The 27,710-nt window shown below is 39.6% G+C and overlaps 1 protein-coding gene and 1 pseudogene across 3 annotated transcripts in view; both read right to left on the bottom strand.

The window, feature by feature from the left end:
- SNCAIP (synuclein alpha interacting protein) overlaps positions 1-27,710 on the bottom strand; it is a 155,415-nt gene that overhangs the window by 78,255 nt on the left and 49,450 nt on the right. The gene's annotated exons all lie outside the window — the stretch shown is intronic.
- On the bottom strand, positions 6,728-7,712 carry LOC132486821 (uncharacterized; annotated as a pseudogene).

Here is a 27,710-nt window from a genome sequence, read left to right as displayed (position 1 = left end):
ACCCAGGTTCTCTGAGGACTTTCTCCCGTATTGCCACACCTCTCCCCTCAGCACACCTCTTACAAGAGCTGTCCACCTCAGGTACTGTTGACTGGTTGAAATCATTCCATTTCAAGCTCAATTGGGCTTTTAATTTCTCTTCATTGACATTGGCAAGTTTTAATTTGTTATGCACTGAAGTACGTATGTCATGCATTTAAGCTGTTTTTAAGTGCAGGGAGAGGTGAAAGTAGAGATTGGGCAGGGGGTGGGAAAGCAGAGAAAGGGAAAGGAAACATTTTCCAATGGCTTAGCTCTACTACTTTGGGTAGGAAAAATGTATAGGGAGGGAAAGAATACAAATATTAGAATGTGAGGACACAGGGCTAGGTGGCTAGGACCCAAATGCCATGTAGAAGCTATTGATGACACATCACACCCCTTCTCCCCAAGGCACTGGAAGAAACTTTACTCAAACTCCAAATTGAGGTCAGCTAGAGCAGGAAAAGACCAAAGAAGTAACGAGCGTCAACTGTGCATAATGCCTGTAGGATTTTTCCTACTCTCACAGAGTTTTGATAAATTGCCAAGAACAGAAGTCCCTCTAGTGCCTATTAAAATGTACAGTAGAGGCTCTGGCCCTAATAGGTCTATCAACACCATGTCACCTTCTCATGGGTGACCTCAGTGATGGCCCAACTGCTTCCTTCAAGAGAAGATTCAATTTAGGAAAAAGCTCCAAGTAACTAGGAGTCCAACTGAATAATAAAAAGTAGGCATCGATTTTAGAAATAGCCTCCCCCCTCTAGTATTAGGATTTTCAGGTGACATTTAAAATTTTTTTTATAGTGACTTGAAAACTGACTCTGAAAATAATTCCAAATGAAGGCTTACAAAAATCTGTTGGGTAATGGCTTGGAGTGGCCGACAAAATTTCTTTGAGAAACTACCCTCAATTAATGTACACAGTCTGGTATGCTTGGCTCATAAAAGGCTCACTACAGTCACAGATCACATAAATTGCTCTACTGAAATTCTTCTTAAAATGAATTGCCTCACTCCAATTTATAAAGAGTCAGCATGGACTCATTCTGAAGGCTCATGTTACACAGATTTCTCCTTTTCTGCCAAAGTCACTATTGCTACATTTACCAGTGTACTAGGAGGCCTGGTAATTAAAAGTAAGTTGGGCTTGTCAAAATAAATGAGCAGGGTACATTCGGTGATGAGGTAACCTCGGTTGATTTGCATTACAACTTCTTTCTTTACTCTTTAATTCACCAACACTTGGGAAAACACAACAGCTGCCTACACCCTCACACACACACTTGGCCAAATTTGTACTGGGATATATTTTCAGTCTGAAAGCCTACACATAGATACTGAACTTTCTTTCATATAACAAGAGTTCAAAAAAAAAAAAATCACAAACTACGTACTGGAAGGCTTGGGTGGAAAAAAGTGGAATATATGAAATGTCCCCAGTTGGCTCAGTAGCTTGGCTGGCAAGAAAGCAACTCATTCCAAATGTTGGACTCAGTTTCTTTCACTCTTTGATTCAACAGCGGCCAGAAGCATGGCAGTCACTAAATGTCTAGTCTTGAAGCAGAAAAATGATAGAGGCAAGAAATTTCTACTGGAAAGAGGTAACTGAAGGAGAGCCAAGAAGTACATATGAGGAGAAAAGGGAAAAGCACAAGCTGTGTAGATTTCATCCCCTTCTTCATTTATGGAATATTCCCGCATGTACATGCTGGGTAAGACCAACACTAATCTCCTCGCCAGTATGCGGCATTCAGTACAAGGGGGAAATAGACAAGAAAATAAGCCATTACAATATACTGTGGTCCTACCTAGAGGGGTGAGATAGGGAGGGTGGGAGAGAGAGGCAAGAGGGAGGGGATATGGGGATATATGTATACGTATAGCTGACTCACTTTGCTATACAGCAGCAAGTAACACAACAGTGTAAAGCAATTATACGCCAATAAAGATGTTAAAAAAATATGCCTCCGTGAAGAGAAGAATGCAATCAATATTTAAATAATAAAAGATACAATGTATGTTTTCTACGAATTCAAAAAAATGTATACTGTGGTTCCTGCTGAGACAAATAAATACACAGGAACCTGAGTCACTTAACCTAGACCTTGGAGATGAGGGAAGTGTGACTGGTACAGGTGAGGTCTAAGCTGAAAGCTGAAGGGTGAGGATACAAATGGTGAGGGAGCCAAAGGGGCAGGACGAAGTGTTCTAGGTAGAGTTACAGCACGGGCAAAGGCCTGGAGGGGAGAATTCTGAAGCAGGATTTCCAGAAGAATGGGTAACATTGATTTAACACCTGTTGCTGTTTTTGCTTCAGAAAAGGGGTCTTAAAGGGTGATGGCCAGGGTGGATGGATAAGCACAGCAGTCAGGAAAGTATTTCCAAAGCCAGAGTGTAAACAGAGCACGTGTTGGAACATCAAATTTTCTGGCATGTTTGGAGAAAGTACAAGCGAGTATTTGCTATCAAACAGGAGACTTCAATGTACGTAATATATTGAGCTTGCTCCAGCTTGGGGGCAAGGGGAGCTGCATTTCCTGTTTGAAAGCTCACAAACATTTGTGAAGCAAAACTTCATAGCAGGGGCTAGGTCTGGGCACCTTTATGTATACTCTCTCCTGTGTGTCTCACAAAGACTGGGAGACAAATATCTTTACAATCTCCTTTGTGGAGGTAAGGAAACCAAGGCTCAGTGAGGTTCTGTGATTGCCTCACACACAGGGCTTCTGGTGATACGTCTGCCTTGCTCCCTTATTTCAGCTTGCCATAAGTGCAGGGGTAAGGTAACACTTTGCCCATATCAAACATTTTATTTTTTTCAAATCATCTTAAATATTTTTTTTACCTTTCTTGAATACAACTCTGTGAGAGGGAGGCAGAGGGTGTCTATCACAGTTTGCAATCATATCTTTCCTACTTTGAAGACAGCAAAACTCAGAAATGTGTCGGCCAAGGTTATGTACTCCTAAATAGGGGCAAAGCCAGCTCAGACAAACCACTTCCCGATAGCAAGTCCAGAGCTCTTCTGATTTACCCCCCTAGACTGTTCTGAAACATGGCCGTGGCTCCGAACCATCTAGGCCAGAATTCCATTGGCATCCTCAGTCCTGAATTGTACTGCTTTGGGTGTTCACAGACCATAACTCCAAATTGCTCTTTCCTCTCTCCAGCAGAGTCTAAAGAGAATGGTATAGGCATGAGGATCATTAAAGAAAAGTGTATAGACCTTTGTGAACCTAACATACCTTATCCACAGGTGTCTGTGAACTGGCCAATAAAGCATTGTATTCCATAGTCAATTGATTTAATACCTCAACTTCATCTTCAAAGAAAATTTGATTATGACCATCTTTCCTTATGTCTTATTGAAAGGGCAAGTAAAATACCACTGTACTAGGGAGCCTCAGTCTAGAGATCAGGATTGTTCTGACAAAACCCTATAAAGGTTGGTCTTTTTGTAGTTTTTCAAAAAATTGAAGTATATTTGGTTTAAAATATGGTCATTTTAGCTGTGAGCCCTAGCTTGTAGTTTAAAATTCTTGCAAATGATTTGGGGTTATTTCATCATTTCTAAAATCTGTCACTGAGAATGAACTAACTTATACCAGAACTTTAGAACCTGAAAGGACCTTAGTTTTTAAGCCCTGAGGCAAAGGTACTTTTAAATTTGTATTCGTGTGTGTGTGTGTGAGTGATTTAAAGCTGAGTTTAATATTTAAAATTCTTTTTGGAAGAGGAAGGGAAGAATCCACGCTCACAGTGCCTGAACAAAAGAAGATAAATGAATGTAGAATAGAAAAAAATATAAACACATGTAAATACAAGGAAATATGTATTGTTTTCAGTTCTGGATGCTTCGACTTAAGAAGGCCACAGGCAAACCACAATATGCCAAGACAGAGCAAGGAAGTCAAGACAGCCAGTGGCTGGCAAACTCTGCCTCATGTGACATAGTTAAGGAAATATGGAGAATTTGGAGAACTAACTAACTTGGAGAAAAGCACTCCTCTCTCTCTCTAAGAATCTAAAAAGCCATCGGGTAAAAGGAGGATTTGCCTTCAAGGGTAGGGAACTTTTTGGAGGAAGTTTCAGGGATGCCAGTCGCAGCAAATACTTCTTAATAATGGCATAAATGGAATGGGTTCCTTGATAAGATCACAACCACCCCAGCAAAAAACTGTTCCTTTAGAGGTTTGGAGAGATATTCTGAGGGAGAAAGATGAGAATCCTGCATTGGAAAGGAGGAACAGATGACCTTCTAAGTCAGACATTCTGTGCGGTCCTGATCCAGGACCTCAGGACCATCCTGACCAACTCTGACCCCTCTCCAAGGTGCTACCATGACAACCTTTGTCGAACTTCCTTTATCCTATTTCATCTGCCATCCTGATCCCACCAGGAATGTGAATGAAATATGGAGGTTAAGGGAGAGGAAAAGAGAGAGAGAGAGCCAGAGAGTTAAAGGGAGAATAATTTTAAAAAGCGAACTGCAATGTTGTTCATTCAGTGAGAATACAATTTACTCTCTGTTGTAGATGAAAACTTATCAATTCCACAAGGACAAAACTATGACCTAATGAGGCCCAAACAAAAAGAAAATATCCGGGAAGGAAAAGGAAACATTTTTAGCACTGGGAAGTTGAGCCTGGGCATATGCCAACCATGTCCTGCACTGGCTTCTGGAAAGGAACTATGGAACTGGATCCCTTACCCAGTTATGTACCGGAAACTCTCCAAGTTTCAGATTTTTGGCGCACCTGAAGTGGTCATGCTTTACTCTTGATTTTGCAAAGATTGCTTGATTTCTACAGTGGATTTGTTTGGCAATTATTATTGAGAATGTATGCAGCACAGATGACAATCCTGATTCAAATTTTAGAGAGAAGTAGACAAAACAGCACTGTGCATGGGAGCATTAAAGACTACATCAGGAGTCAGTTATCTTGGATTCGTTCTTATACCTCTCATCGTTTGTGAGCATTAAACTTCGGAGTAACACTAGACCAGTGGTTCTCAAAGTTCAGCCTGCAAAAGAATCAACCAGAAGGCTTATTAAAACAAATTGCTGGGTCCAACCCTGAGAGTTTCTGGTTCAGTAGGTCTGGGTTGGGGCCTGAGAATTTACATGTCTAACAAGTTCTCAGATGATGCTGATTCTGCTGGTCCCAGAACCCCATTTGAGAACTACTACCTAAGATCAATGGCTGATCCCAGCCCTGGCTACATCTGCACTTAATTAAAAGATGGTGACCTCTTCCCCATATTCTCCATCTCCACAGATGTTAACTTCATTATACAGGATCCATGCCTAGTGCCCTTCTGATTAAACTTCCTCAGTGGACTCAACTAAGCGTTTCCCATGAAGACCACCCAGAAACCTCAGAAGGTCTTAAGTCTGTGTGTGTGTGTGTGTGTGTGTGTGTGTGTATTTTAATTCCCAGTGCTGTTATACAAGGGACAGACATTGGCCTACCAAACCCTACAAAATTTGGGCCTTGGTTACTTTAAAAATTCCCTTCTCGGTAGCACTTCATGGCAAAAAAAGATGTTCTAAGTTTCTCCTGTTAATGAGATCCAGGTTTATAATTTTAGATGCAGCCTTTTCAGAGCAAGAATCTCTATTTAGGAATATCCATTCACTAGAACTACAATATAGTAAATCCTATGTCTACTAATAAAAGGAAAATGAAAAAATACAAGAATTGAATAAGAATTAGCTTAAAAATTCAATGCTTATACAACATGTATGCATCATAAGATATTTAAAATTATTAATCATTGAATTTGAAGCAGTTCAAATGGCTACACTGGCTAACTGTAAAAAATAAAATCCTGGTCATGTGTTTTAAATTATAATTATAATGTGCTTATTTTTATTAAAACCAAATTCAGAAAAGCTTATTATGGATATTTTATCAATTCTTCCAATTAAAATGTACTAATTTAATAACCAAAACAGGAAATAAACTCTTTGTAAAATAAATATCCCTTTTTTTCTGAAGAGGAGTATAGCTTGATATTTAGGTGATTAAGTAAGAAGAGTAGGCTAAATGTCTGTAGTAACCAAATATTTGCACATCTGTACATACACACAGGTATGATTTGGCAAGCACTAATTCTTTCATCCAATTCTTTTACCTAGCCCGAATTTACTAAAGATACTTAGAGGAAGAAAAGTGATCAAAATCTATTTCTGGCTTAGATGAGGTACCACAATTGACAGTGCAAAACTGAACATTGCACACTTAACTAATACATTTCCAGTATGTGTCAAAGCATTTCAAGAAAAACATAAGATGAAAACACAAGATTACTGTTAAGTACCTTTAGGAATTCAGCTGGGATGTGTGATCCTCAGTTTCCACAATATGCTATTTTTTAACACAGTATCTTACAAAGAGTAAATACTTAATCAATTGTTTGTTGAGCTCACTTCCAGGCTGTGATCACTGTTGAGTCAGTCAAGAATTTCTACACTAAAAACTGTGGTATTGTCTAGAATAACAAACGTTGAGATGACTAGTTTTTCTTCCACTTACAATAACCTTGTGTTCATATATCTTCTTGCACAGTTTCCCTCAGAAGTTTTTTTTTGAGGAGGTGTCAATCTTCTAGTACCTCTTGCAGAAACTATAATATCTATTGATGAGGCCTATGGGGACTTCAGCTGAACCTTCCATTGATAGGGTCTGTTTCCCAAAGACTAAAACAGAGCTTTTTCCCAGTAAGCATATGGAGAGAGAATAACATTTGCAGGCTGTGGTGTGAGTTTTTCCTCTTTGGCATCACAGAAGGACATCAACTTCATTTTGTAATTCACCAGCATAAGCAGGAAAGGACTGAGAGCAGAGAAGCCTGAAGAGAGGGCTGTGAGAACAGCTGGAAAAAGGGCACAGGCTGCCAAGTCTTTCAAGAAATAGACAAAGACAAAATGAGAAATCCAAAGTGGAGTGATCAGCCACATTAATAAAATACTAAACTTGGCCCCTCTTAGGATTTCAATTTCTGAATCACCATCTCTAATCCAGATGTCACCATATGTCATCTTTCTTTCTGAAAGCAGAAAAGACATCCAGAAACAAAGACTAAGATGGCTAAAGGAAGACTGTCAATCAGAACCTCAACTACTTTCCCATAGTAAAACTCTACTTGCTTGTTTCCAAAGTCAATTAGGCAATCCACGTGAATCCTGTTAGTAGACAAGGGGTCTGTATCATTTCCTGCATTCAGGTATTCTGATTTTCTAGTATAAGGTAAAGCTGGGAGGTACAGTGCCACACCAGCCATCCAAAGTGCAGAAACCACCTTCAAGGAATGCTTCTGATGGTCTGGGTTTGGAGGCTCACTCAAGGGCTGGACAGTCTGGTAAAGCTTCTGGTGGTAGAGCAATGCAAAGTGTAACATGAACTAGATGGCCAGGAAGTCGTCAGGGCTGCCATGAAGTGTAGAACTTTGCAGCCAGCTGAATCCGACATGAAACCAGAAGAATAAACTATTTTTATGACATTCACCACCAAATTTTTAATGAGGTGGACAAATATAAGACTGAAAATCAGAAGAAAGGATGTCTCTAAACGCCCAGTCATACATTTCCTTGTAGAATAAAATAAACACATGTTTCCAACAAAGCTCGCAAGGATTAGAAGGGTGCAAGCAATGATCTCAAGCACATCTGCAGAGGGCTTCATGGTAAATGGCAAATCAGTGAGCTCAGACGTCTTCTTCTTCAGTTTGAGTCATTAGGCACTTGAAAAACTTTTAAGAAGTCTTTAGTGAGAAGACCTGGGTTTTTCTAATTCACTACGTTGACACAACCCTCACCCTAAGAGTTTGGAGATGGTCTGTAACAGAATTCTACTGGCTCCAGCGCTGAGCTGCTGGAAACAAAACAGCTTCTCAAGAGGATTCTGTTTTATCATCTCTGGGGATTAACTATAACGAGAAAGTGCTAGGCATCATCACTTCATTAAAAGTTCTCAGAAATGTATTTATAGCACTGTAATGAGGGAGAGAACAAAATTAAATTTGTGACAGCAAAAGAAAGGTACCCAGAGGCTGAAATGACCCTCTCCACTCATAAAAAATATTAAAGAAGTGAGGGTGTCTGAATAACCATGAAGATTTCCAAATAACAAAATTACATATTTTGTTATTATATTTTGTTATTATATATGACATTATTTGATGTCAAAATTATATGTGTGTGTGTGTGTGTGTGTGTGTGTGTGTGTGTGTGTGTGTGTGTGTGTGTGTGGTATGCGGGCCTCTCACTGTTGTGGCCTCTCCCGTTGCGGAGCACAGGCTCCAGATGTACAGGCTCAGCAGCCATGGCCCATGGGCCTAGCTGATCCGCGGCATGTGGGATCCTCCCGGACCGGGGCACGAACCCGTGTCCCCTGCATCGGCAGGCGGACTCTCAACCACTGTGCCACCAAGGAAGCCCTCAAAATTATATATTTTGACATTAGTAACATGATAGAGATTTATGAAGTATAGCAGTTTTCTAATTCCTCTACCATTTTTGCAAAGCAGATATACTATGACCTGTTCTGATGATCTCTTGGGGTTGTTAGGATTACAAAAGAGAGGATAGAAAATACTGTGCTGCCACAGGGAAGGGAATAAAGAAGACAGGGAGGGAGAGAGGGAGGAAGGAAAGAAGGAAGGAAGGAAGCAAGGGAGGGAAAAGGGAAGGGAGGAAGGAAGACATTTTTATAAACATGGGCATTACATCCAAGACCAAATCTTTAAACTACTGGTTAAAGAAACAGTCTGATAATTTGGAAGTCATTAGGGAGACCCCACCCAACCGCCAACTGGGCACAAGAGGCTAGGAAAAGATTTCTGTCCTAAGTATGACTGCAGAGTACAGAGTAAGGACAGAAAAACGTCATTGAAACACGCTGCTCAAGTAATCGCTTTCTGGATGAATTCTGTTGCCCATTCTGAAGACGAACAATTTTCCCTCTATTCTAGTTGCTTGTAAGTTTCTCTGTCAATCATCGTATCCTGTACTGTCACAACACATGCTTCACTCTGACCCAGTGGTGCTCTGGAGCCAGCTTGCTCTGACTTGAGCAACTGTGCACATCTCTTCCCAACTCTGTGCTCAGTGACTGCACGTTGGAAGCTTGAAATTGGGTATGCTGAGAGTACTTATACCATGGAAATTAGCAAACACTGCACTTCAGGGCTTTTGGTGGGGGAAGAGTTGTTTTAATTGGACAATACTGGCCTGACCAAAAAATACAGATTAGAGTGATAAGAAATTAGCTGGTATTTTACCTACATAAGGATGAGATCAGTATTACGTACCCACCAACCCTTTTAATAAGGGTATGTGTAAGAGGTTTACAGCAGTGTAAACAAGTAGGATAGCTGGACCTTGCAATTCCACTGAGGGGAGGTGGAGTTTGGGGGCTGACACTTCCTATTAAACCCCCTATCCCCAGTTGCCTCTTAAGACAGGTAGCCAGCTCAGAGTCCCCACACCACATTTTTCTTCCCTAAGAAACATCCATTACCTCACTGTCAACTGCAGTCAGTCAAACAGGCACCCTTGAGTTTATACTAATAACAGTAATAATAATATAGTGATAACACAATAATAATGCTCATACTGGTTACTGTTTAACACCAGTTTGAACCAGACATTGTGTTGGTGTTTTGCTTTAATAAATGTAACCTCATTTAATCCTTAATATCATTTTTATGTCACTGATGAGAAAACAAGACCAGAGACAAAAGTAAATTGCTCAAAGCTGCTAAGTACTGGAGGCAGGAATCAAAGCCAGGAATGAGTGACTCTGAAACTGCTGCCTCTCCACGCTGTGGAGATCGTGGACTTTCTGCTGACTGTTCTCGATCTTTCCCTAATCATTTGCAATTGGTACACCCAATTGTATAGGCTATAGAGCCTATAATATGCTCCTCTTGAGAAGAGTTTTCTCGGGTTTATAATACACAAGTCATGCAGATTTTTGGATAGCAATTAGTCTTCTCCATGCTCCTTCAATAGTAATACCCATTATGGGCATTTACACTTCTGCATCTCAGAAAGATCTTTAAACATTCTGTACCCCAGTTCAAGATGCCTTACTTGAAACAGAAAAGGGCTGTTCCCAGCAGTAGTGAGACCCCCATTCCTGACTATGTTTAAGCAGAGGCACAGTGACTGCCTGGAGTGAGTGTGTAGATGAGTGAAACACAACCCTAAATAGCAGACAACATACAGCCCACCTTAATGTGAGATTTAATTCTGGGTAATGAATTAAGAAATTATGTGATGCTGTTTCTTAAACATGCCCTAATAGTAACAATTTGTGGCAAATACTACTGACTTAAGAGCTGACGGCTAAGGGTAAAAAACGTTTTTTAAACTTCCCTCTCTAAAGGCTTACATAAACGTTTGTTTTTCAAAGGATTAGAAACGTGTAATATGTTCCTTTGCATTAGAGCAAAAGTGTAAAACATAAATGTCACTGTTTTCCTTCAGGGTTATTTATATACTAGAAAAATAGCACACATTAAAATATAAGGGGAGTAAAATTAATTTTTCTGAATGTTGGCTTGACTGATGGATAGTACTTTTGTTACCTAAGGCACAGTATGGCTAAAGAGGAACCTTCATAAGACTGCCTCAACTGGTTGTCTACTGAGAACCTATCTTGTGCTCAGCACAGCACTGGACTCCAAGGATGATGCACAGGAGTGGAAGCCACTGTCCCTGCTTTCAAGAGGCATGTGGTCTAGTTGTAAGAACACAGTGATGCATAATACATATGTTATATATATTATATTATGTAACATGTATATATACATATACATATATATTATTTCTTATAAGATATACTTAAATAAATTATTTACTAATAATCAATAAATCATGAAGAATACAATGTAATGTAATAAACTGTGTGGTCACGAGTACAAGAATAAAACACTCAGAGAAGAGAGGGACCCATGTGGGCAGAACTATTTTTAATCTCCTGTTCACAGGAAAGGAAACTGAAGCTTGGAGAAGTTAAGCCACTTGCCCTAACCCGCAGGAAGAGGTGGCACTGAACTCCAGACCTCTTGCTTTCGACAACTCTTTTTGAAAGGGAAAGGGAAGGGGAAAAGTGAAGCTGACTGACTTGTGAAGCAGCGGTGCTAAGAAACCTGGATGCCAACTCCAAGGCTCCCCAAGAAGGGCAGTGCTGAGCTCCGGATGGCAGAAAGCTCATTTCTGAGAGGCACAAACACGGCCCAGGGCAGGGGGACCCAGGAAGCCCTCCTGCTTCCTCGTCCTCCAAGGACTGCATCCTTCCCCAAGGAAGGTAGCTGTCACGTGTACGCTTCAAGAAGGAAAGAAAAAAATTCTTCCTTTGGAAACTAAACTTTGGTTCTGCCAATCCAACTTCACTGGGGTCATTTGAGAACTGAGGCGTTCAAAGGTTCTCTATGGCTTCCATTTACTTTGGCATAAGATGTAACAGAAAAAGAACTAAGGGAGAATTTATATGGCCCCGGCTGTTTTCCAAATCGCAAACAGCTCAAGTTATTTAGAATTTACTTGAACTCACAATCACAAGTAAAGTGGTACAGATGTAAATGCTTTCCGTGTGGCTTAAGGCAATCTAGGTTTCCTCAAGTGCACGTGTGCAGTTCTAATAGTAAAGATTTGGATTCGAAATCTCAAAGTACTTCGGGTTCCTCTTGATTAGAGGCTGCTGTTACTTTATGCAACTGTTGGGTCGGAGGAGAAGAAATAAAACACACTGCCTTCCTTTGGGCATTAAGTTCTCACAGTAGCGCTAAGATAAACAAATCTTGCAGGCTGAGGGAAGAGCCTTTACTCCTTTAAATTGAGTATATAATATAAATAAATGTCTTTTAAGAAGAGATGCTTGAAACTTGATTCTAAGTCTGAATCTACATGAGGGCACTTAGTTTATTTTAATGATCAGTATAGCGCGTATCGGGGAGGGCACGCCTTCTGGAGAGCAGCGCGGCTCTAACTAAGCAGGATAATTCACTAAGTCACAGAAAGATGCTGCTTGAAATTGTCTGATTTGTTCACTGGCCAGGAACAAACTGGTATTTGCATTTTTCTATATAACAAAATGGAGGGAATTACCAAATCTTTTCTCTTGTAATCAATGGCTGCCTGAAGGTTTTTTTCAATTCTCTCTTAAGGCAGTGATTTTGTGACTGGCCTGGGTAGGACGGAAAACCCCCTAGCTCCAAATTAGAAGTGAATAGAGAGGAACTTCAGGCTGGCTGGGGCCAGAGCAATTAAACGGTAATTGCCTTTTAGATATACTAATGTTGCTAATTATATTAGTGTGCTGAGTGCTGGGAAATGTGGATAAGAGCTCCAGGCCACTCTGGTGGGGAAAGGGAGCTAAGATTGATTAAGCCTGGCACTGAGCTGGACCCTTTACATACACGTTCTCCCCTGAAATCCTCACAGTAAGCTATGAGGAATTATTAGCTTCAATAAAGCTGAGTAACTTGCCCACTGGTTCCAGTCGTACGTGACTGAATCAGGAGGCCCACCAGGGTTATGTGGCTCCAAAGAGCAGTGGGTTGGCAGGGGCCTTGAGCAAGAATGGGGAGAAATACTGGATTCAAAACTGGAAAAAATGTGGTAGCAGAGAAAGCTGAGAGAATCTGACAACGAGGCCATGAAGAAAAAGTCTGCAAGTATGAGGGCCCTGGTGGTGTCTTTCCTTGCTGTATGTGGAAAGGAAGGGCCCAGGATGGGGTAGCTTTGTCGGCAGAATTTGGGGAAGCCTGTCCATTAGAATACAGGAGGGCAGAAGGGGAAGACCTGCCACTGGAAGAAGAAGAGTGGCCCCCCGGATGTCTGAGGCTGAAAGGCTGGGGAACCAGGAAGTAAAGTAGAGGGCAGTACCTATACATGACACTCTCTAGGCCAATCTATGAGAATGACAAAGTCTGTCCCTAGGAACCCGAAGCCAGAAGACCTGGGTTAAATCATGTATGGATTGTGAAAGGTTTGTGAGGTCATATCTGCTCTGAGCCTCAGATTCCTAATAAGGGGTTTCCCAGAGACAATGAAATATATATAGCCATGTGTGTACGTGTGTGTGTGTGTGTGTGTGTGTGTATAAACAAGCACACACATATGTACACACATATATGTTTGTATGCATGTATATGTTTATGTTTATACACTCACAGTGAGGTGTATGTTAGGTGTGTGTAACAAGGTGATCACAGGTCAAATGAAATCATGAACCCAGTCAGAAGGCTGCAAAGTGTTATATAACTGCTAGTTTTCTGTGACTGGTTCCTAAAATCGTAAGACAGTCATAGAGGTGTTTTCTACTTGTAACTGGAAGGTGCCACGTGGCTCTTTGCCAAAGGCTGGAATTCTAAATGCACTGTCTTTGCAGCACAAGCTCAGTTCCTCGGCAGGCAGTTGTGGAAAATTCCCCTTGCCTTCTCCAGGCCTGACTCCAGCCCTGAGCCCCTTGGTCTCCATCTCTACTCTATCCTCTAAAGATTAAACCCATCTCTGGCTTTTTGCACCTGACCACACACATCCTCAAGTCTCACCAACCCTACAAATAAAACCCATCCCAGCTTTGGATTCCACCCCATCTTTTCTCTCCTTCTACCCAAACATCTCAAGAGGGACATCTACATACATTCACTGTTGCCACTTTCATGTCTCCTTTTACTTCTTAACCCACCACAATTTTCTACTTCTTTATCCTTTGAAAATTATTTAGAAGAAGATCAGCTCCTACCACTAAATCCAATAATACCTGGACCTGTCCGACATTCTTTCTCCTTTTCCTTTAAGAGTCTAATTTTTTCCTCCTTATAGGTCAAACAAAGGTCTTGGTCCACTGCTCTTCCCACTCAACCACTGACCCCTGCACAGGGGTCACCTGTACAGGTATCCACCTGTTCCTCGATATCACTACCTGGATGCCCGCAGGCTCCCCAACTCAAACTTGACCTTACTTGGCTCCACCATCATTCTCCACTCGCCTGAGGTTAGAGACTTGGGTATTATTCCTGAGCCTTCCCTCTCCCTCATCCCCTCTCCCTCGCCTGCACATTCAAACATCCCATCAAGTAAAATTTTATCCTTTCCATCCTTCTTACCATTTTTTAACTTACAGTTTCCCATTGTTTCTTGCTTGAATGAATTTCAGAAGGACAAAACTAAAGGCAGGGAAACTGGTACATTTTGGCTTCTTCAAAATCATTCTCTGAGTCTACACAACTTGTAACACAAAAATGGCCTTGACACTTTCCTACTGACAATGCTTTGGTGCTTTCCAAAGCCCACAGGGCAGAGAGCCAGTTCCCCCACCAGGCACCTGAAGGCCCTCATGGGGGCCTACTGTTCAGCTCCTCCGGATGTCTGACTCACACCGGAAACTGACATGACACTGGCATCCTGTGCACACTCCATGCTGTTCCTTGTCCCGGGTTTCAGCTTAGGCTGATGTCTCTGTGTACACCCTTTTCCTCTCATGACCACCACCCCAAACCATCCAAACCCCTACCTTTGGCTATTCATTTACCAATCATTGGTGCAATCACTTGCCTATTTACTATAGATCCACTCTCTCAGGTAACTAGACTTCCTAAGCACCGTTGCCAGCTGACTGGCTTCCTGGTAGGTCCTGCTAAGGGCAGATTTGGGCAGAAGATTAGAGGGCAGCTCTCTCTCTCTCCCTCTCCCCCTTTCTCTTTCTCACACACACACACCCTTGCCCTGCTACAGGCGGTGTCTCCTGCATATCATCAGCTCCCACAAGGCAGCACCACTAGCATCATTCTTATTATTCTCAATTGTGCTAGAAGGCCCTAATTTGTGGGTGGTAATGGACCTCTTTCCTTTATCCTCTCAGCCCTTGGGGTGGTAGTGGCATTCCTACTTTTGCTAATCTCAGGATTGCCTTATCGTGCTTAGTCTGGTGTCTCAACTCTTCCAGCACCAGAGTGACTAGTGCCCTATTTTAATTTCCCTCTGTTTGAAGTACCTATAGTGGTTTCTGTTTATTCTGACTTGACCCTGACTATTTCACTCTGTTTACTCTTTAAGCTTATTCTTTAAAGACTCAACTGAGGGGTTACTTAGGAAGTAACTCCTAAGGAAGCATTCAAACCTACACCTGACTTCGAGTTTAGATTATTTCCCGCCCCTTCCTTCTCTGCAAAATTCCTGAGCAAATTACATTCAGTGTACACAGCATAACTTAATATTATTATCTGCTCACACATCTGCCTCCCCCATGATAAGATCCTTTGTCTTGTTCACCATAATCCACAGTGCTCAGCAGAGTTTGGCATATGGAAGGCACTCAAAAATTTGTTGAATGAATGAAAAAGCTCACTGAATGAAACAAGAGAACCAAACAAAGATTTTTTATAAGAAGTTAACTTCAGCTTAGCCACAAAAGGTATCCAAAATTTTTCACACTGGTCCTGTAGAAAAGTCTTACCACAAAACAAATCATACTTTTATATTTTAAAATAAATATAGGACATACTGCATTTGGGGGAATGATGTGTATCATAAAATCAAAGTCATAACTCCAAAAAATTTAGGGTTCATAGTTCCAAAAAGTTCAGACAGGGAAAGTAAGAAAAAGATGGACATCTGACAACATGAACACTCCAAACAAGACTGACCAAGGGTCAGGGAGGGCAACAAAGCAGGCAGGAACCCAGAGGGGAAAAACCCCACCACTAATACAAATGACAGGTTCTTCTGAGATTGATTTTATGTTCAAACTGATTTCATGTTCAAACTCTAGCCTTACCCAAATGTCTTATATGTACCTCTTTTTACTACTATTCTCCTCTGTGTCTCCTTTCACTAGAGAGAGCCATTGAAGGCTACTATTTAAAAAATTATTGAATAGAAGGGAACTTCCTCAACTAAATAGAGAATATTTACAAAATCTTATAGCTAGTACCATAATTAAGGGTGAGAAACTCAAAGTCTTCCCACTAAGATCAAGAACAAGGAAAGGATGTCCCCTCTCACTGCTCATTTTCAACACTGTACTGGAAGTCTTAGATAATGTAATTAGACAAAAGGAAATAAAAGGTACACATATTGAGAAAGAAGAAATAAAACTCTCTTTGTTTGTAGAGGACATGATTGTCTATTTAGAAAATCTGAAAAATTGACAAAAAACTCCTGGAACTAGTAAGTGCTTACAGCAAGGTTGCCAGGATACAACGTTAATATACAAAACTCAATTGCTTTCCTATATACCAGCAATTAATAAGTGGAGTTTGATACTAAAAGCACATGATTTACATTAATACTCCAAAAAATGAAATGCTTAGATATAAATCTAATAAAATATGTACAATATCTATATGAGGAAAATTACAAAACTCTGATGAATTAAATTAAGGAAGAACTAGATAAATGGAGAGTGATTTCATTTTCATGGCTAGGAAAACTCAATATTGCCAAGATAGCAGTTCTTCCCAAATTGATCTATAGATTCAATGCAGTCCCAAAGTCCCAACAAGTTATTTCATGGATACTAACAAACTGATTCTAAAATTTATATGGAAAGGCAAAAGACCCAGAATAGCCAATACAATATTGAAAAGAACAGCAAAGTTGGAGGACTACCTAATACGTACTATAAAGCTATAGTAATAAGACAGAGGAGTATTGGTGAAAAAATAAACAGATCAATGGAACAGAATAGAGAGCCCAAACAGGCTTATCTAAATATACTCACCTGATATTTGACAAAAGAGCAAAGGCAATACAATGGAGCAAAGACAGTCTTTTCAACAGATGGTGCTGGAACATCCACATGCAAAAAAAAAATCTTGATATAGACCGTACACCCTTCATAAAAATTAATGCAAAATTGATCATAGATCTAAATGTAAAATGCAAAACTATAAAACCCTTAGATGATAGCATAGGGGAAACTTAGATGACCTTGGGTATGGTGATGACTTTTTAGCTAACACCAAAGGCACAATCGTGAAAGAAATAATTGATAACTGGACTTCATTAAAATCAAAAACTTCTACTCTGTGAAAGACAATGTCAAAAGAATGAGAAGACAAGCCACAGACTGTGAGAAAATAGTTATGAAAGACACATATGCTCAAAGACTGTCATCCAAAATATACAAAGAACTCTTAAAACTCAACAATAAAAAAGTGAACAACCGATTAAAAAAATGAACCAAAGATCTTAACAGACACCTCACCAAATAAGAAATACAAATGGCAAATAAGCATATGAAAAGATGCTCCATATCATATGTTATCAGAGAAACTGATATTAAAACAATAAGATACCACCACACATCTATTAGAATGACCAAAATCCAGAACACTGACAACACCAAATGCTGAGAAAAATGTGGAGCAGAAGGAACTTTCATTCACTGCCACTGGGAATGTAAAATGGTACAGCCATACTGGAAGACAGTTTGGCAGTTTCTTACAGAAGTAAACATACACTTAGCATGCAATCCAGAAATTGTGCTCCTTGGTATATACCAAAAGGAGCTGAAAACTTACTCCCACATGAAAATCTGCACACACGTTTACAGCAGCTTTATTCATAACTGCCCAAACTTGGAAGCAATGAAGATGACCTTCAGTAGGTGAATGGATAAATAAGCTGGAGTACATCCAGATAATGGAGTATAATTCAGCACTAAAAAGAAATGAGCTATAAAACCATTGAAAGATACGAGAACCTTGAAGTCATATTTCTAAATGAAAGAAGTCAATCTGAAAAGGCTACATACTGTAGTGATTCCAACTACGTGACATTCTGGGAAAGGCAAAACTAGAGAAAGAGTAAAATGGGATCAGTGGTTGCCAGGGGTTTGGAGGAGGAGGGAGAGGGATGGATAGGCATAACACAGATGATTTATAGGGCAGTGAAAACACTCTGTACAATACTATAATGTTGGATATGTGTCATTATACATTTGTCCAAAACCATAAACTATACAACACCAAGAGTGAACCCTAAAGTAAACTATGGGCTTTGAGTGATAATGATGTGCAAATGTAGACTCATCAGCTGTAACAAATGTACCACTCCGCTGGGGGATCTTGATAACGCGGGAGGCTGTGCACATGTGGGGACAGGAGGTCTACAGGAAATCTCTGTACTTTCCTCTCAATTTTGCTGTGAACCTAAAACTTCCTAATAAAATAAAGTCCTTAAAAAATACTGATTATCTAGCACAATCCTATCAGTGTGCAAATTAAGGAAATTAAATCTAGGAGGGACAAGTGACTTGCTTAAGGCTGCATAGTTTTCCAACTGCAGAGTTGGGAAGAGGACACAGGTCTCCTGAGTTGTTCTGCCTGCGACACTTTTCAAATTTGTTAAAAAATAAAAAATATAAATAAATAATAGTACTAAAAATAAATGAAATGAAATTAGTGAAAAAATACTTATTTTTTTTGACATGAAGGCAACTTGACCTCAGGTGGGCCACTGCCCACGCATTCATACTGAAGCACCCAGTCCAAATGACTTCACTAGTGAGACATGCATAAACACAGGATGCCACACTTTTACTGCAAGCAGGCAAAGGTCATGGTGGTACAGATGATACATCTGTCTTAAATACAACATTTTAAGAATATGCACCAAAAGTCTGTACACCAGAAACTAACACAACATTGTAAATCAACAATACTTCAATGAAAAAAATGAGTCTCACAACTATGTCAAATAACTGAACAATAAGCAGCTGAACACAGATGCTTATTTTTTCAGAGGAATTATATGTGTATGTTTTAAGATATTTTTCAGCTTTGAACCATTTAAAGTCAACCAAGAGATGCTTTACAAGTCCTCACCAGTTTCTAGCACTGTTCTAGGTGCTAGGGCAAATAGGGATTATGTTTTCTTTCTTCCTTTTTCCCTTTGTATTTAAGTCATTTTGGATCCACATTTTAAACACTCAGGTTTACTTCTAGTTCTACATTCATTCACCCTTTTCCTGGACCTAACTGTTTCAGATGAGGTATGGCAAAGGGAGCAAATCTCAACCATCAGGGTCCTGGTCAACCTCAGCCACCATACACAGGGTTTCCCAGAGAAGGAACTCTGTCACTTCAGACCAAGTCCCTCCTGGGAAGCAATGCCAACTTGTAGAACAAGAGTTCAACTCCTTGAACTCTCGGCATTAAGTGCAACAAAGTCAGTGAGACAACAGAAGCCACAGTACCTGGAAACTCAATGTTTTAAACATAGATTCTTTCCCTCTTGACCATATGTTTCGTCTGTGACTCAAACCTTATCAAACTTTTCAAACTCCATCCTCCAAGGGGAAGCTAGCTGGAGCACATGTTGCTACATTATTCAATTCACTTGCATGTGTTTGTTATCATTATATCATTACTGGGCGGGGATGGGCATTGCCAAGGCCTCTGAGTGTGGTTCATGCTCAGTTCAGCCTCAGTTGGCCCTCTGCTTCATTTGTCAAACTCCAATGGAGTTCTTGGCTTGCTCCACTCTTGTTATCTAGTGAAATGTAGACATTCTCCAGTTTCCTCCTCCTCCATTTAATCTGATCCTGCGCTTGCTAACCAGTACACATTCTTATGAGTGCTCTGACTTCAAACATCCCATTTCTACTGATAGGCCTTAACATTTCTCTGTTCTAATCCACTATGGTTCTCTTCAAGTCAATACTGTAGTTTTCCTGCACATCTCTGAGCTTAACAGAGGACAAACCTGGCTCTCCACCATTATTCTTTTCATTTGCTCCATTCCTGGGGTCAAAAAACACCCAGATTCCTGAATTTCCAACACACCCCCGGCGGTGATTTATACTGGTGATCTTTGTACCTCAGTGGGCAATGATATTTGTATTCATCTCACACTCCTGACAGGTCTCTATCATCCAATGATCACAGGCATTTAAGTGATAGAGACTCAGAATCTTCATCTGTAAAATAGGAACACTTGACCTCTGACTGTTGTTTAAATTTTTTATTTATTGAAGCATAATTGATTTAGAATGTTAATTTCAGGTGTACAGCAAAGTGATTCAGTTCTATATACCTATATCTGAATATATAGAGATATTCTTTTCCATTATAGGTTATTACAAAATACTGAATATAGTTCCCTGCACTATATAGTAGGTCCTTGTTGTTTATCTATTTTATATATAGTAGTGTGTACATGTTAATCCCAAATTCCTAATTTATCCCTCCCCCCTTCCTGCTTTGGTAACCGTAAATTTGTTTAGTAACTCGAAATCTGTGAGTCTATTTCTAGTTTATAAGTTCATTTGTATCTTTTTTTTAATATTCCACATATAAGTGATATCATATGATATTTTTCTTTCTCTGCCTGACTTACTTCACTTAGTACGGTAATCTCTAGGTCCATCCATGTTGCTGCAAATGGCATTATTTCATTCCTTTTATGGCTGAGCAATATTCCATTGTATATATGAATATATACCATGTCTTCTTTATCCATTCATCTATTCATGGACATTTAGGTTGCTTACATGTCTTGCCTATTGTAATCAGTGCTGCTACGAACACTGGAGTGCATGTATCTTTTCAGATTAGAGTTTTCTCCAGATACATGCCCAGGAGTGGGATTGCTGGATCATATGGTAACCCTGAGGGTTTTATGGAGATTAAATGAGTTCATGTAGGCAAAGTCCTTAGAATAGCGCTCAATAGATATTAGTTGTTACTGCTTTTATTATTATTTTCACTACAAATCTACTACAATATCCCCAATGATAATCAAAAATTACTCAATGTACCGAGGTCAGTGACGATTAGGAAATCAGGACTCTGCAGCTGGAATTTAAAACATTCACACGTTTTCTTCCATTTTTAGTTGTTCCCAAACTGCATCCATATTCCAGTAGTAGAAAATTGCAAGGGTCACTCTTTTAAAATCATTACTGGCCAGTTTTATGGATGGTTAAAAGTTGATTGTGCTGACACAGGTCTGAGGAAGCATGAAAGATCTTCCCCTCCTTTTCTGTGTCCGTTCTGTCATTAGAAACTGATTATGTGGAAGCAGAAGATCAAATGATACTGATGGAAAAGCTGATGTGGAAAACCCAGGGGACAGCATGAGCAAACATGCTGAAAAAGATCATCCTGAGGACCTTAAGGTCAGTGATACAGCTCTTCATCAAGGGATGAAAATAATTCTACTCAGGGAGGCCTGGTTATCCAACTGCCCACAGCTTCAAGGTTGCATAAGGATAGAAAAGTCATCATAATATGAAAATTTTCATGAATTGGCTGTTTTAGCCCCTCTGCCCCCAACATCCCACCCTGCTTACAAGTAGCATCTCTCTGTATCCATTAAATCTACATCTGTGGAAATCAGTCCCACACTGACTGTGGGATGTTTCAAACCTTCCTTCAATACAACACAAATACAATGCAAGTGGATTGGAAGCAAAATTGCAAAGCTTGCAAAAGATGCAGGATCCATGAAGTCAGAAATAGTGATGTTGATTAACTGCTTAAAATACAGATCAGGTCACTGGAAAAAGTTGGAGCAGTTAGTAATTTCAGAAACATATCAACAAGGATGATGGTGTAACAGATGTTTCCCAAGAGAATGACTTGACTATTAAAAGAAAAAGACAAGGCTTTAGATAATTTGATGAAGCACAAGGATATTTTTTTTTGCAAAAATGACCATCATTATGTACTGCAAAGATGAACACAAAATAAAGGATGTCGTGTAATATGAATGTATAATTTTGTTGAAAGAATTAACGGCCAATTCATTCTAAAGATCTAACCTAAATCTCATTAAATATAGGCATAGATGCACTTATTTTCATAATTTCAATTTAACTTTTCAAGACAAATTCCAATGACATGAATTTTGTTTGTGTGTTTTACTGTTTACTATGAAAACATTTTCTAGTGTTTAGTGACTTGACTTTTTAAGCAGGCTTTTATTCCTCTCCTGATTACTCTCAGATAATGCAGACCTCTGGTACACATAATCATACTTTTTTTCACGGAGAATACTTGGAGACATTACAAAATAAAACTTAAGTGCTAAGTGAAAGCTATCCAAAAAAACATTTCTCTTCTCCAAGTAGAGTTCCAGCTAATGAATTTCATGAAGCTAAAGAGACAGTACTGCTCTTTAAGCAGCTACCACATGCCAGGCACTTTACATGCCTAACTTCTAAAACTTACAACCACCCTGCAAAGTTGTTATAACCATCCCCATTTTAGAGACAGGAAAACTGAGACATGGGGTAAGTACCAGTCATTAGTTCACAGAGCAGGTCATTGGTGGAGAAGGGATTGCAATCCACAGTGAATAAGATTCCTAATGTCCTGAGGAGACAGTATACAGGGGGCTGGATGCTGGAGTTGGTGGGAACCAGTAGTTTCCAGTTCAGTCGCTAATACAACCCTATTCATTACCAGTCTTCACAAGAAGGAAACTGCGATATAGTTGCTGGGGATGGCTGTACATCCAGGCTGTCAGGAAGACAGAAGAACCAGAGTTCCAAAGTGGCTCCAGGAATTCTGTTCAACTGGTGTGGCTATAGACAGCTGAAGTGCTTCCAGGCATTCTTACATATTTGCTTGTTGTGGGATACTTTTTTGAGGGGAAAGGCTGGCTATGTTACTAAATATTTAGGTCTCAAGGAGCCAAAAGCAATTCTGACATGAAAATGTTAAAATCCAAAAAGAACTGTGGGAAAGTGGTTACAGGTGCTCCCAGGAACAATGTTTTCCCACTTCTGCATGAAACAGCCTGGCCACAAGTACAAATAATCAACCTTGACTGCATAAAAAGGTCCTTAAAATCCAGTAGGTTTTCCAAGATGTAGCATGTTCCATACACAGGAATCCTTGCAGTATAGATCCTCTTGAGAAGCTGAAGGCATTATTATTTGTGGCTACAAATAACAAAAACAAATAATAGCAATGCATGCTAGAAACCTAGATCTTTATCTCTAAAACTACAGATTCATGGGCTGCTGAGCACTTGGCTTTTAAAGACATATTATGCTCTACTTTTTTCCAATAAAAATTAGTACGACTTTCCTCTAATAGCTATTATAGTTCTCTCATAAGATCTTATTAAATAAAGGTATTCATTAATTCATTAATCTTTCTGGAGAAAGGCATAGTGAATCTGCAAAGTGTATTTGTTTTGTTCAAGATTTAAACATCCTATGTTGTTACTCACGGCAACAGAACATTCAACATGAAAGCTATTCCAAAATTTAAATGTTCTGACATAATTTTGATAGTTCAAATCTAATGAGTTCCTAGAATCTAGACTTCAGAACATAATTTAGTAAATTATTCTGGGCTTAAATGATATATTTCTCTGACTTAAAACCAAACAAAAGTGACAAATTACTGTTTTTAAAACCATTCTTATTTGAAAATAATTTTCATATCAACTACATGGAATGATTTCCTATCTAGACAATTGTATATTAAGAACTGTTTTTTAAAAACCCTTTAGAGAGTGTATTTAAAGGTTTCAGATAATTTTTAAAATATTAAGTTAGAAGAAAACCTTAAAAAGCCAAGAATCAGACTTATTTTTAATAGATGTGACTTGTTATAAGGAAGACACAAATTCTTAGCTCGGGATTACCTTACTTCTTATTACATATATCTAGAAGTTTCTCTGAGTTCAAAAGTTCACAGCGACAACTTATAAGGGTCTTAGCTCTGAAGCAAGCCAGAAGGAAAGTGCTGCTTTTAATCAACACTCAGCTATAATCCTAAATGCTAAACATCTCTCCAATCGGTGTGATGTAGAGTGCTGTGAGTTCTTACACTGCCAAGACACTTCTAAAAAGTGTGGTTTCCACAGGGTAAATGCAGAAAGGTTACACAAATAACCTGCAGGTACACATATTCCATATTTCTAACTTTTGGAAAGTGTAGCCTTAGAGAAAAAAAATAACATTGTGCATACATCCTAGAGATAAAGGGAGGAAAATGGTTTATCGTGTTAGACAGAGATCAGGAAAAATGTGCTTTTCTCCTGGAAGTCTGATAATGTCTTTATTTGAAGGTTGGAGTCCCCAAAGTGAGACTCTAAGCAGATGAGGTGAAAGATGGCAAATGGAGGGGAATTAAAAAGGATTCCATTATGAAGATTAAATATACCCCCCAAGTCTCCCCTTATATGTTAAAAAACATATTTTTTAAGCCTGAAATTTAAGCCTATTTTGGGGTATGGAAGGATTGGAGACAAATACTAAAGTGATGAATATATCTCTTCCTGAAAGATATAAGGCTGTTCCTTCCCTCCTTCTTCTTTCCTCCCTTCCTCCCTCTCTTCTTCCTTCCTGCCACCCATTTATTGAGCATCATGTGTCAGACACAGCCATCGAGCATTAAGCAGTGAACAAGCAAGACAGGCTCACTGCCCTAAGAAAACTCATTTTTTACAATATAGTTCCTTGTGCTATACAGTAGGACCTTGTTTATCTATTCTATATATAGTAGTATGTATCTGTTAATCCCAAACTCCTAATTTATCCCTCCCCCACTTTCCCATCTGGTAGCCATAAGTTTGTTTTCTATGTCTATGAGTCTGTTTCTAGTTTGTAAATAAGTTCATTTGTATCATATTTTAGATTCCACATATAAGTGATATCATATGGTATTTGTCTTTCTCTGACTTAACTTCACTTAGTATGATAAACTCTGGGTCAATCCATGTTGCTGCAAATGGCATTATTTCATTCTTTTTTTATGGCTGAGTAATATTCCATTGTGTGTGTATGTATATATATATATATATACATATATATATAAATACATATATATGTATATATATATATACATACACCACATATTCTTAAAAGAAATGAGAAAACTCATTTTTAGTGCAGCGTCATACAATAGAACTTTCCATGATAATGGGAATGTTCTATATCTGCATTGTCTGATATGGTAGCCACAAGCAACAAGTGACTATTGAGCACTTGTAAGGTAGCCAGTACAACTGAGGAACTCAGTTTTAGATTTTATTTCATTTTAATCTGTTACATTGAAATTTAGAGACTTCCCTTGTGGCACAGTGGATAAGACGACACACTCCCAGTGCAGGGGACCCAGGTTCGATCCCTGGTCAGGGAACTAGATCCTACATGCATGCTGCAACTAAGAGTTCACATGCCACAACTAAGGAGCCCATGTGCTGCAACTAAGGAGCTGGTGAGCCCCAACTAAGGAGCCCTCCTGCCGCCACTAAGGAGCCAGCGCTCCACAACTAAGGAGCCCACCTGCCACAACTAAGACCCAGTGCAACCAAAAAAAAAAAATTTTTTTTTAAATAGCCACATGTGGCTAATGGCTACCATGTTGGACAACACAGTTCCACAGTTCCAACGGATTAATCAGACAATAAATAAGTAAATAAATAAGTATATAAAGTATTTTCAGGTTTGGATAAGTGCAATAAAGAAAAACAGCAGGTTGAGGATGACTAGGGGGAGAAGGTTGGACTTTTTAAATTATGGTGGATAAAGAAAGGCCATTTTCTGTAAGACAAAAGGCATCAAGGCACACATAATGTGGGGGAAGAGGATTCCAAGTAGAGGAAACTGCAAGTGCAAAAGGCCTGTGGTGAGAGGGAGTACAGCAGAGAGAGCAGAAATGTTGGTGTGGAGGAGAACAGGCATGAGTTTGAGGAGACCAAGTCTGAGAAGCAGGTGGAAGGTTGTGGGTGCATGGCCTTATGGGCCCATGGAAAGGAGTTCGGAGTTTACTCTGATGTGGAGAGAAGCCAGCAAACGGTTCCAACTGGAGAGTATCATGAGCTAATTTATATTTAATGAGAGCCGACGACCAGCTGGTTGGAGACCAGACTGCAGAGGTGGAAGAGTGGAAACAGCAGTCAGGAGGGAACCATGTAGTCAGGCCTGATGCTCCAGTGGCTTGGCTAGGACCACGCCAGCGCCAGACTCCAGTGTAGCAGGAGGGTGGAGCCAACAGGCCTTGGTGATGGATGATGGGTGGTGAGAGTATATGTGTGTGAGAGAAAGGAAAGGAAGAGATCAAGGAGGACGATTCCAAAGAGAGTTGTAGAGCTAATCCCAGCATCACCAGACTCTGGGGAGGGAGTGCCATTTGAACCCTTGAACAGTGTGAGAAAAAATGGTGCTCAAACTCCCAGGAGCAGTCAAACCATAAATGCCTTTATCAATATGTCAGGAAGCCTCTGTGTGTGTGTGTGTGTGTGTGTGTGTGTGTGTGTGAAATTTTAAGTAAAATGTGCCCAATTATTTCAGTCCAGTCATAAAGAACTTCTTTAACTTTAGGCATATAAACTGTGTAATCACATGTTAAAAAGGAAGCCAACTCTTGCAACATCTATTGTTGCCAAAATACATTTTGGCATAATACTAAACACAATCTACATATATTTAAACATGCATAAATGCCACCCACCTTCAAAACCAGTTATTCTAAACCATAATCATATGCTATCTAGTAGGAGAGTTGGGGTACAGACCACTTAAATCTCTCATTACTGTGTTGTTTTCAAGTGTTTAACCCTGGAATTGACAACATATGTTTCCTGACATGTCCATTGGTGTGTTATGCACAGAAAAGCCCTAGAGGGGCCTCATAGATATAATGGTGTCACTGTATGTATGCATTTAACTTAAATTCAACTCTACAGTGAGAGGGAGGAAGAAAGGAGAGCAATTGACATAGCGTGAGAAACTCCACTCCCTATTCCCCTCTATGAATCTAGGCCTGATAATGAACATGAGACTCAAGACAGGAAATTAGCTGTTCCACCCATTGATTTGGCTCCCATTTATTTCATGCTGTGGGGATCTTACCATGTCGGGTGCCCTTCTAGTGTTACTTTTTCCTATAATGTGGCCCTACATCATCTGATGTGCAAAGACAAAGCAGTGTCTCCAACGTTGGAGGAAAAACTGACAGCACTGGGCCTATGGGAAGGTGGATTTTAAGGGCAATTTAATGGGCATTCAAGGGTCATTCTGACTAGACATAATTTCTGCCTCATGCCGAGAGTTTATAACCTAATCACCTTTTAGGATGGGGCTTCACTCTATACCGTTATTGGCAGAGAGTTGCTTCAACTTTACTCAGAAGGAAAATCATGAAGGATCTTAATATGACTATCTCTCGGTTTGAAAGAACTTGAAAATCAAGCTTTCTCAAGATTTTTTTTAGGGGAGGCCATCCTATATATGAAGGGCATTGACACAAACAAGAGAGAATATACAAATTTTGAGGGGTCTTACCTAATAAATTTATGGCCTATGAAACATGGTTTTAATGAGTTGAGTTTGTTGTGTGTTTATTTATATAACCTGTGGAGAGGTAACAGGAAAGTCCTTGCATGGAATTTGCTTACCTCTCTAGAAATGTCTATGGTATGAGGCTAAACTCTTGAACAAAGAATGTATGTACCCTCCTCACACACGAACTTTTATTCTACTAAAGATTTACGTGATCTCAAAACCCAAACATTCCTTTAGAACATAAAACCAGAATTTATATCCTGGCACTTGCAAATTTGGGAGTGATGCCTAGAAAAACAAACATGTTTTCTTTAATTAGCCCTAAAGGAAAAGAAATACAACTGGAAATTAATATTGTTGGTTTTAAAATGCAATAGAAAACATGGTTCATAAACTCCAAAGGAAATCTGAATTTGT

The sequence above is a fragment of the Mesoplodon densirostris genome, chromosome 3 (assembly GCF_025265405.1).
Source record: "Mesoplodon densirostris isolate mMesDen1 chromosome 3, mMesDen1 primary haplotype, whole genome shotgun sequence".
NCBI lineage: Eukaryota > Metazoa > Chordata > Mammalia > Artiodactyla > Ziphiidae > Mesoplodon > Mesoplodon densirostris.
Note: the sequence above shows the minus strand (reverse complement) of the source record. Positions and strands in the feature narration are given on the sequence as shown.